Genomic DNA, 11,223 nt, shown 5'->3' on the forward strand with positions numbered 1-11,223 from the left:
AGAAATCCACCTGTCTCTGCCTCCCAAGTACTGGGATTAAAGGCATGTACCACCACTACTGGCACTAACTGCTTTTCAAATTCTAGAGACTATTCCTGTATTATGGAAGTTATACCCATTTTTAAATATTGTTCCATAGCAAAAAATTGTTTCACCTTCAAATCTGCCAAAGTGAAGCAGATTGCAAAATCAGCAAGCAGTACTCTCTGATAGCTACCTCTGTTTATCAAGACTTTGTCTGTAGACTTTTCACAAGATAAGTTCCTTGTATTAGACATTATGTTCTTCTAGTTTTTATTCTACAATTGAGCTAGGTGAGGAGGTTGTAAATTGCTCTTCACACAGTCTCTGGTTTCTTCTACCCTTTTTAATCACTTGTCAAAATATGCTATTATTCTGTTTTCCTAACCCGTTTTTATATAGTAGATGCAATTATATTATAATTTACTATTATATTATATTTTTACAATTATACCAATAAGTGATCCTTAAATGAACAAATCCACTTCTTTCCAATAAACTGAAATACTTTTCTTGTGTATCAGTCTATGGAAGTATTGTAGGCACTTCCTTTATCCTACTCAGCAAAATAATGACTCTGTCACTTCATGCTTATTTTTATGTTTCTTTTTTTTCTATTTTTTAAAGGTCATAGACACTTGTATTCTACTACTACTGGTAAACCCTATGCTTGAACCTATTTTAAGTTGGTGACAAAAGGACCTTTACTGAACTAGTAACAAACTCTATCCTATGAAGTAAGACTAGGTTTTATTACAGGGCCAATGATAGTGCTAAAGTCTGAAATTCTAGAACATAGTGAAAGATGCACATCACTAGAGAAACTATACCCAAAGCTGCACTCTTCTTTACCTCCTTCCCTATAATTACTTTTTTAGTGTGCATGAAATGTAAAACTCAGCCCTTCATACTGGGAAATACTTTCTTCTTTTCTGCTGTGAGAGGGTAGGAGTAGGCAAGCTACAATTCTCAAAGCATATATATTAGTTTAAGGCATCTTATAAAGTATCAACCTCCAGACTTGGGGAAGGGGTTTTCTGGGCAACTACACATTTTCTTGACAAAAAACAAACTTAGGAAACCACTTTTATTTTCCTACACATCCAATGCTTAGTAGGGTCCTGGCAAGGCACTTCATCTAAAAGGATAAGCATGGTATGTTCTCACTGATAAGTGAATGTTAGCCAAAAAAAAAAAAATACAGAATACCTAGGATATAATCCACAGAACTCAAGAAGGTTAACAAGCAGAAGGGTCCAAATGTGAATGCTTCAATCCCACTTGGGAGCGAGAAAACAATCACAGGAAGGAGAAAGGGACCTTAGATGAAATACCCTATAGTAGGGAGAGGGAACTTGCATAATCCACTTCCAGTAGAAAGGCAGGACATCAAGCAAGGGATGGAGTTGTCATCCCACAGTCAAAAACTCTGACCCATAATTGTTTCTGTCTGAAGGAACTGCAAGGACAAAAATGGAGAAGAAATGGAAGGAAAGGCTCAATTTGGGCTCCATCTCAAGGGGGCTCCAAGACCTGTCACTATTACTGATGCTATGGTGTACTTATAGACAGGAGCCTTGCATGGCTGTCCTCTGAGAGGCCCAACATACAGCTGACTGAGACACCCAACCATTGGACTGAAGTCAGAGATCCTTGTGGTTGAATTAGGGAAAGTCTAGAAGAACCTGAGGAGGAGGGCGACCTCCTAGGAAGATCAGCAGTCTCAACTAACCTGGAACCCAGAGATCTCTCAGAGACCAACCAGGCAGCAGACAGATAGGAGCTGGTCCAAGGCCGTGACACATATACATCAGAGGACTGACTGGTCTGGCCTCAGTGGGAGAAGATGTGCCTAACCTCCAGACTTGAGGCCACAGGGAGTGGGGAGACCTGCTGGAGGAGGGAGGGAAACATCCTCTTGCAGACAGATGAGAAGAAATGGGATGAGAAACCATGGGAGGGCAGAAAGGAGTCGGGCAATGGCTGGACTATAAAAAAAATAAAAGTAGTAAGAAAAAAAAGAGAGAGAGAGAATGTAAGTTGGGACTGTAGGTTGGGGTAAGGGATCTGGAAGGAGTTGAAAGAAGTGAAATAATCTGAACAAAATATATTATAATATACTCAAAATAAACACATATTTTTTAAAAATGTAAATACTTAGGAAGGCATTAATTTATGTTGTAATTAAACAAGATTGGGATGTGTCATTCATGGTGGCTCTATGTATCACCAGTAGACAAGGAACTCAGAAACTTAGTTAGTCTAACAAGTGAGTATCTCCTATGGGTAAGGTAATATTCTAGAGAATAAAAAATAAAACCTTTGTGCCCTAGATCTCTGAGTAGAAAAATTCAGGACAAATAATAATGTTTAAAGAGATCAGGAATAGGAAATAGGACATCTCTTGTCATGCATTGCCATGTCTTAGAGCTTTTTAGTAAAGTTGCCCATTGTTGAAATCGTTAACAATCATAAAATCCTTCAATCACTTTAAAATTAAAAAGTGACATATTTGTTATTTTTATAAGACACATTAATTGTTTTGTAAAAGATGCCCCCCAGCTGTTGGAGGATGAATATATTATAGAACAAGTGTTGGCAAAGTAGGCAAATCTTAGGCATAGTGTGAGAAATAAAGAAGAGCCAGGTTTTTTTGTTTTTTTGTTTGTTTGTTTTTATATATATAATCTAATAATACAGGCTTGTTCAGAGAATGCTTGAATACTTGACTAGATACTTGGAAAGGGAGTAGCTTCTGCCAGATAAAATGGGCACATATATGGCATTGAATAGAAAAAAAAAATGTAGCTCCATGAAAGGCTTAGATATGCAACTGAATGACTGACTTATATTGAGGTATTAAGAAAAAAGTATGGTGGTTGATGAAGTTCATTAGGTTTGTGGTTTGTATATATTCTGCAAACTTTAAGATGTCATAGACCAGTAGCTGGCAAATTATGGCCCCACACACTAAATCTGGCTACCACCTGTTTTTCTATGATCCACTAGCTAAAAATGGCTTTACATTTTAAGTGGTTGAAAAAAATAAAAATAAGAATAATATTTCAGTACAGGGAAAATAGTGTGTGACATTCAAATTTCAATGTCTGCAAAAAGTTCCACATAAACAGTTAGGTTTATTTACTTATAAATTATTACAGGTGGCTTTGGGGCTACAATGACAGTTAATTAGTTGGAATAAAGCCTGCATGGCCTGGAAAGTGTAACATTTTTGCTATCTGACCATATGTAAAAAAGTTTTCTGACCCCTTGCTGTAAAATATAATGTCTATGAAGTTTCACAGAATTAGATCTAAGACTCCACTCTCCTTTTGCAGCTCAATACCATGAACAGGCATTTTCTTAAATGAAAAGCAGAGATTTTAATAGTAACCCTACATGATTCAAATGAGATAAATAAAAAATATATTAACACAGAACCAGTCATCTTTTAAGCATTAAATAAATTAAGATTAATTATCACAGATGATATTCTATGAATCAGAAAGAAAAGGCTTTTAAGGATGGACAAGGAAATAGTCCTAAATGGCAGTCTGGTGGTTTTGCTAAGATGACTCTGACAAAGATCTTGCTTGAAATTTGAAAAACCATCCAATACTTGCAATCAGTTCATCATGAAAATGGTCTATGAGTACACTACTGATAGAATTACTCCATATAAAAATAATAATTCTCATTTGAGTCTGACTGGATGGTATACAAAAATGGTGACATCAACTTTGTGCTAAACGAAAGTTTTATCAGTTTGTTACAAGGCTAGGGTGAAGTCACATACAATAGACCTAGCTGAAAGGAAAAATTCTGAAGTTAGATAAAATGAAACAAATGGGTAGCCTTGGAATATGTCTCTTCTTTTCTTTCTAGTCTTTTCTTTTCTTTTTCTCTCCCTTTATTGAAAATAGATTATTTTCTCACATAATATATCCTGATTATAATTGCCCATCCCTCTAATCCTCCAGGTTCCTCTCTCCCTTCCCTTAGAAAAGAACATGCTGCTAAAAGATAATATTAAAATACTACAAAATAAAATATAATAAGATAAAACAAAACAAACTATCACTTCAGAGTTGGACAAGACAAAATGAAAGAAGGAAAAGAACGCAAGAGAAGGCACAAGAATCAGAGACACACTCATTCACACTCTCAGGAGTCCCAAGAAAACACTAAACTGAAAACCAAAATATATGCAGACTTGTGAAAACCCTTGCAGATCCTTATAGACCCTGTGCATGCTGCTTCAGTCTTTGCTCCTGTTGAGTTACAGGGTCTTGTGTTTTTGGTGCCCTTCATTTCCTCTTGCTCTTACACTCTTTCTGCCTCCTTTTCTATGATGTCTCCTGGATTTGAAGGAGATATCCTATTTAGGGCTGAGCGTGTTCCAAATTCTCTGTCTCTATCTCTATCTCTGTCTTTCTGTTTCTCTGTCTCTGTCTCTCTCTGTCTCTCTGTCTCTCTCTGTCTCTCTGTCTCTCTGTCTGTCTGTCTGTCTGTCTCTCTCTCTCTCTCTCTCTCTCTCTCTCTCTCTCTCTCTGTGTGTGTGTGTGTGTGTGTGTGTGTGTATATGTTTCCATCTACTACAAGAGGAAGCTTCTCTGATGATGGTTGACTAGTCAGTGTGTATTAGCAAAATATGATTAGGAGTCACTTTATCATTACATTTTGTTGTTGTTGCTGCTGCTGCTGTTGCTGTTGTTATTGTTTTAGACCAGAAGTATGTGGTTTTAGCCTAAGTCCATTGCTTATCTAGTCTCTTGTTCTTGGACACTCAGTCATTATCAGGTATGGGTTCCATCTCACGAAGTGGGCCTTAAGTCAAATCAGACATTGATTAGTTGGTTACTCCCACAAGTTTTTAGTCACCATTGTTCTAGCATATTTTGCAGGCAGGACACTATTATAGAGCAAGAGATCTGTAGGTAACTTAGTGTTTATGTTTTTCTTCTGGTAACATGTAGAGTTCCTTCCTGTTCTAAAGATGCTCAACTGTAGGGGTAACTGCTCTATGAAAGCATCTACTTGACTATTTCATGTCAATGAGGTGCACAGGCATTATCTTCACCATTGAGAGCCTTGCTTTCAGTTCCTGGAGAGCAACCTTTTATCTTAGCAACAGCCTGGGTTGTTTGGTGATTTCCATGGAACTCTTTTGGCCAACAACTTAATTAGATGTAACCCAATCCAAGTAATGAAAGCTTCATTTGGTGACAAGAGATGGCCAGTTGGGGCTCTGTCTCCCCCATTATTTAAGCCTCTTTTTTTTTTTACTGCCACCTTTCCAATAAACCCATACATAAGGGAAACAAATGAAGATTATCATACTTCATTAAGGCATATTCCCTTGAAAAAAATACTTCTTTTGTTGGTTTTAGTTTAAAACATGAATTAACCATACCAGTTTGTTAAAAACAAATTCTCCATAATCAGGCATGTTTACAGTTCTGCACAGGGGAAAAAAAACATGAAAATGTGAAAGGAAGATATATCTATCAGAGCAAAGTATTCAAGCTATAAGAACTTTTTGTAAACAGCTTTTGGGAATATATTTGTATCAGGTATTCTAGAAAATTATTTAGCATTTGTTATATATATATACATATACATACGTGTGTGTGTGTGTGTGTGTGTGTGTGTGTGTGTGTGTGTGCACTAAAATTGTTGGAAGAAAACATAAAAAATACCCTAAAAGATAGTGATAGGAGAAGACTTTCTGAATAGAACTCCATTTGCCCAGGAATTAAAGCCAGCACTTGACAAGTGGTACCTCATGAAGCTAAAAAGCTTCAGTGAAGCAAAGGAAGCAATCTATCCAGTGAAGAAGAAATACACAGAGTTGGAGAAAAATCTTTGCCAGCTACACATTTGAAAGAGAAAAAAATATTCAAAAATATACAAAGAACTCAAAAATCCAAGAGTCCAGGAAATAAATTATCCAAATTTAAAAAAAAAAAAAAATGGGCTGGGGTGCTAAACAGAGAGTTCTCAATAGAAAAAAATCTCTAATATCTTAATATATTAATGGAAGCTACACTACTTAGGCTAAAAACACTTCCCACAGACTAAAAGAAAAATCACCCATACTAGTCAAAACAAACTTTCATGTTTTGGTCAGTGTAGTCCAAATGACTTCTAGAACAATATAGGCTATTTCTGTTGCCCTTAAATTCCACTTAGAATTTGAAGGTAAGCCACTGTTGATGAAAATGCAGCACATGTAGGACATGGGACTTGGGTTATTCAAGATGTATCTAACATGAAATCCTCCTTTCTTCAATCTAGCTTCTGTTGTACCAGAAAGTTCTATGCAATTGTCAATGCAGGGAAGAAACTAAGAGGCCTACTGAGCTGGGACACCTTTGAACCATAATAATGACAAGTGTGACAAGATATTTGTAAAGGTCAGTAGTGGCACTAAAATGATGATGGTAACAAATAGTGGACTTATACAGCAGGGAAATCATGCCTGATACATAAACAATACTTGAATAATGACAATATCAATAAACATTGTGGAGGTTTGATAAGAATTTCCCCAATAGGCTCATGTATTTGAATGCTTGCAGTTGCCAGGAAGTGTCACTATTTGAGAAGGATTAAGAGGTGTGGCCTTGTTAGAGAAAGTGTGTTGCTGGAGGTGGGCTTAAAGGTTTCAAAAAGATCACACCAGTTCAAGTGTTTCTTTCTCTCCCTCTTTGCTGACAGATAAGGGTGTGGCTCTCAGATACTACCCCAGTGCCATGTGTACCACCATACACATACTGCCATGCTCCCTGTCATGATGGTAATGAACTCAATCTCTGAAACACTAAGCAAGTCTGGTAGCTGCCCTTTGTTCCTTAATGGGCTCTTATTTTTCCCAGACTTTATCCCCTGGTTTCACTCCCTATCACTAGATAGGAGAGAAAGAACAAGTGATAAGAGAGAGAGAGAGACAGAAATCCTTGAATCTAATTTCTTTGTCTTGTCTTTCTTTGAGCACAACTATTAACAAACCACAATGACCACCACCACTAACAACAAAAACCAATAACCACTAACACTACCTATCAGGGATCTAGCATTTGTATCCCCTCTGAAAACTTCCAAGAATTCCATACAGCACACATTGGCAGATACTGTGGGCAGCTGGCAAACCAGGCCTCTGCAAGAACACAAGGTAAATCATAGTCTGTTGCTACTTAACCCCACACCTAGGGTTCAAACAAAAACAACAACAAAAACATATTCTCACAATATTTCTGTGTCTTTTTAAAAGATACTAAAATTCTAGAATTGTCACTATAAAACCCACAATTAAATGTTTTCATTTGAAAGAGTGGCTTTGATCATGACATCAGTTGCAACAATAGAACAGTGACCAAGAAGGACATGCTACTGCAGAAGGAAGAAACTCTCCTGGCATCCTATTCCCAGACAAAGAACTGCAAGCAACTAATGAGTTTTTAGAGAGGGAGAATTAACCTCTCCTGTGGTGATACCCCTGATTGCTTATCTATCACAGAGTTGTCTTCCCTGACAACATACACATATAAACAACACATATGGATTCAGTAGGTTGTGTTCATTTATTTTTGCACATATATAATATGCATGTGTATGTAAGCATAATAAAAAAGTGCTTTCAATTTGAGAGCGGGGGCATGGGAATAGTTGCAAGGAGGGACATGGGGGACCTAGAGGACGAAAAAGGAATGAGGAATTGATATAATTATATTTTAATTTAAAATGTAAAAATTTTAAAATAAAAAGTTAAATGAATAAATATTTTAAAAATCGAAAAGTACTTCAAAAACCCATGAATAATTTGAGTGCTTTGTGAGAGAGTTAGGTTGTGGAATATAATGTAGGTATTAAAAAACAGGAGCTGAATTTTGGCAGATTTGTAAAATATCCATGAAATTTTTGAATGAAAATAAAAAACAGTAAAGTTATATATGTATGATCTGTATTGAAAATACTTAGTGACAAGAGTTTATATGTGTTTTTAAGTGCACAGTAATTGTTACCTGGGATGCCTACTTTACAGAAAGTGGAAATATCTACCTAAAGATTAGGCCAAAGTTTTGTTGTTCTTGTTCTTTATCTATTCTTCTATGCAGTTTTGCTTCAATGTGTTTTAAAATGAGGTTTTGCTACTTCTTTAATTGTTTTGTTAGTAAAATTGTTTTTTTTTCTTTTTTCTTTTTCTCAAGACAGGGTTTCTCTGTGTAGCCCTGGCTGTCCTGGAACTCACTCTGTAGACCAAGCTGGCCTCGGACTCAGAAATCTGCCTGCTTCTGCCTCCCAAGTGCTGGGATTAAAGGCGTATGCCACCACTCCTTGGCTGTTTTGTTTTTTTTATTTCCATGACTATTAATGAAGATAAATTGTTTCTCATTTATGTATTATCAATTTCCAAATCTATACATTTACATTGAGCAGTTCATGTTCTCTCTTGATTTGTAAATATTCTTGTCTACTGAGGATATTAATGATTGGTCATATGTGTTACCAAATTGTTTTCATCTACACTCAGTAGTTTAGTTTTCAATATAATCAAAGCAATCTTTTCTTGCATTTTTAAAATATTACATTGATGCCAATTCATATGAAATAGAAAAAAATCACTGATAACAAATAGAGCATGTTCATGTCCTTCTAATCTTACAAACTATCTTTGTGTATGTTTATGTATATTAGTGTAATCAAAAGTAAACCTATGAAAATGAAACCCCCCACCTTTAATGTTTATTATCTCAGCGAAAAAAGATGAAGACCAGAGGAAACCACCTTTTTCTTTATACATCCTTGTGTGTTTGAAAAATATCAATAAAAGTAGATATGGCCATGAAAAGTATAGCTGGAAAAGTCTGAGAGAATAGTACCCCTATGAAGGAAAACGACTATCAAATGGGGCAAGCACTGCCCTCAGAATAAGAAGTCAAAGATAAAGTATCAACAAGATATGTCTTATAACTTAACTGTGGACTTGTACGACCATCATTTAGACACATTTTCAAAGGTGAGTCACCACCTACCTCCTTCACATATGTACTAGCTGATCTTGAAGGCCCTCTTTATTGTTACAATACTCCAAAGAGCAAAACAGAAAAGACTGAAGTAGACATTTGCAGACTGTGATGAGAGGATAGTGATGCCTTGAAGTGGGAGGAGGTTAGGGGAGAGGAAAGGAGTGGTGGCGATGTCTGCATTGCTTGGTGCTTGCTCCATATATATAAATAGCCAGTTATGCCTCTTCACTCTAGCCCAGTGTAGCATTTGTTCTGTGACCCTACATAAAATGTAGTCTCCTGGGTGTGACTTAAGTAAGGCTAGAACATGCCCTGGCATTAGAAATAGAATTGCAGTGTCTTCTGAATAAACAACCCAAGCCATACTGTGCAGCACACACACACACACACACACACACACACACACACACACACACACACACACACACACACACACACACACACACACACACACACACACAAAGAACAACATAGCCCCCAAACAATCAGAAAGACACAGTTGCTTAGTTTGGCTTGTCTTTTAAATTGGTATTTTCAAATGCAAGTGCAAGGTAGATATTTATCTAGTTTCTGCCCCAAATGTTTCTAGTTTTAGAGAAATGTGTCCTTTAGAAAACAGCTATTTAGAGTGACAATTGTGAGAATTTTTCCCCCTTAATTGTTCTGAACTTCACTTGTTTGTAACCTCTGTGTGTTCATCCTTTTCCCTTATAACTTCCCACTAAAACCAGCCAAGGACAACTTCTGTGCATCCCCAAGCCTCCCTTTATTTCAAAATGCTACCTGTCATTTCCAAATAAGATCTGATTTTAAAATTACTCAGCATCTCTTCTTAGTTAAGAGCCTGCTATGCTTCTGTAAAATGTAACTGAAACAGTAACTCATCCTAAGGTTGGTGTTCATAGTCCTGGGAGCAATTTATTGGCCTATGTTATCACTATAATATGAAATTAATATTACCTGTTTATATTGCATTTCTCAAATTCCGTCTTTGTGGACTTGTTTTCTAACATCAGCTTCAAGATTTTCCTCATATCATTATAAAATATAACTGTATTGGTATACAAGACAATAAATCTAGGCTCTTGCAAGGTACAATTCTCTTCAAAATAGACCTGCAGGTTTGAGGTGGCTGCTAAAGCCCAGAGAAAATGCACACCTTGCTGGAGCAGGTAAATGGGAGGAACAGGAAATGGAGAGCCAGCGGGAACTGCCCTTCCTCTGTGTTTATTCCTTACTCCATTTCAGTCCACTCCCTGCCTCCCTTTCCTAACCCCTTTCTAATTCAGCATTCCAGTTTCCTGTCATCCCCAGTCTCATCTCTTGTTTTATCTTCTCAGATTTTCTGCTTCACTGACTCCCAAACCTAGGCCCAATTTATTGCCTCTCTCCTCTAAACCTGTTCTGGCCTTGTATCCCTTTCTTTTGAACTAACCCTATAAAGACTGCCTCATGACTCAGACCGATTACTTCTCTAGCTATACTCCCTTCTTCCTCTGACCACATACATAAATCTCTAAGTGAGTAAGTAATTCTGCCAACTTTGGGTTCATCAAGAAAAGTTGTATCTATGCCTTTCATGTACCCCACCTGAATCATCAATGAATACATTGGATCATGAGACAAGGATACAGAATCTGCTCCATATTCCTTCTAAAATAGGTCTGCTTAAGATTTTCCTTCCCTTTTGGTAATGTTTAGCACATCTAATATCTTAAATTGAGATTACTATCTCTATGGGTCCATATAGATTTGATTTTATCTTAAGGCAAACTATATTTTAATTTTAATTCTTAAATTCTAGCATTCTAAGCACTTGACCACATGTTTCTGCGAGTTATCATGGTTGTATAATATAGATTCAGAATATCTTCAAACATTTGAAAAGTACTTTTGAAACATGCTACTCTGAAATGTTTGTTGTCTCCAAGAGTAAACTTTCACAAGTTTGTTTTATTTTTATTTATGTGTATATTTAAGACCAAAGAGGACATCAGATCATTCTGGAGCTAGAATTACAGCCTATTGTGAGGTACCTGTGCTGAGAACTAAACTCAGATCCAGTGGAAGGACAGTGCTACCTGCTTTTAATCACAGAGCCATCTCTCCAACCCTTCTCACTTTTGTATCAATAGTCTAAGTTCACTTCATTTTCCATTGATTTATTTACTTC

Source organism: Mastomys coucha, chromosome X (genome assembly GCF_008632895.1).
Source record: "Mastomys coucha isolate ucsf_1 chromosome X, UCSF_Mcou_1, whole genome shotgun sequence".
Taxonomy (NCBI): Eukaryota; Metazoa; Chordata; class Mammalia; order Rodentia; family Muridae; genus Mastomys; species Mastomys coucha.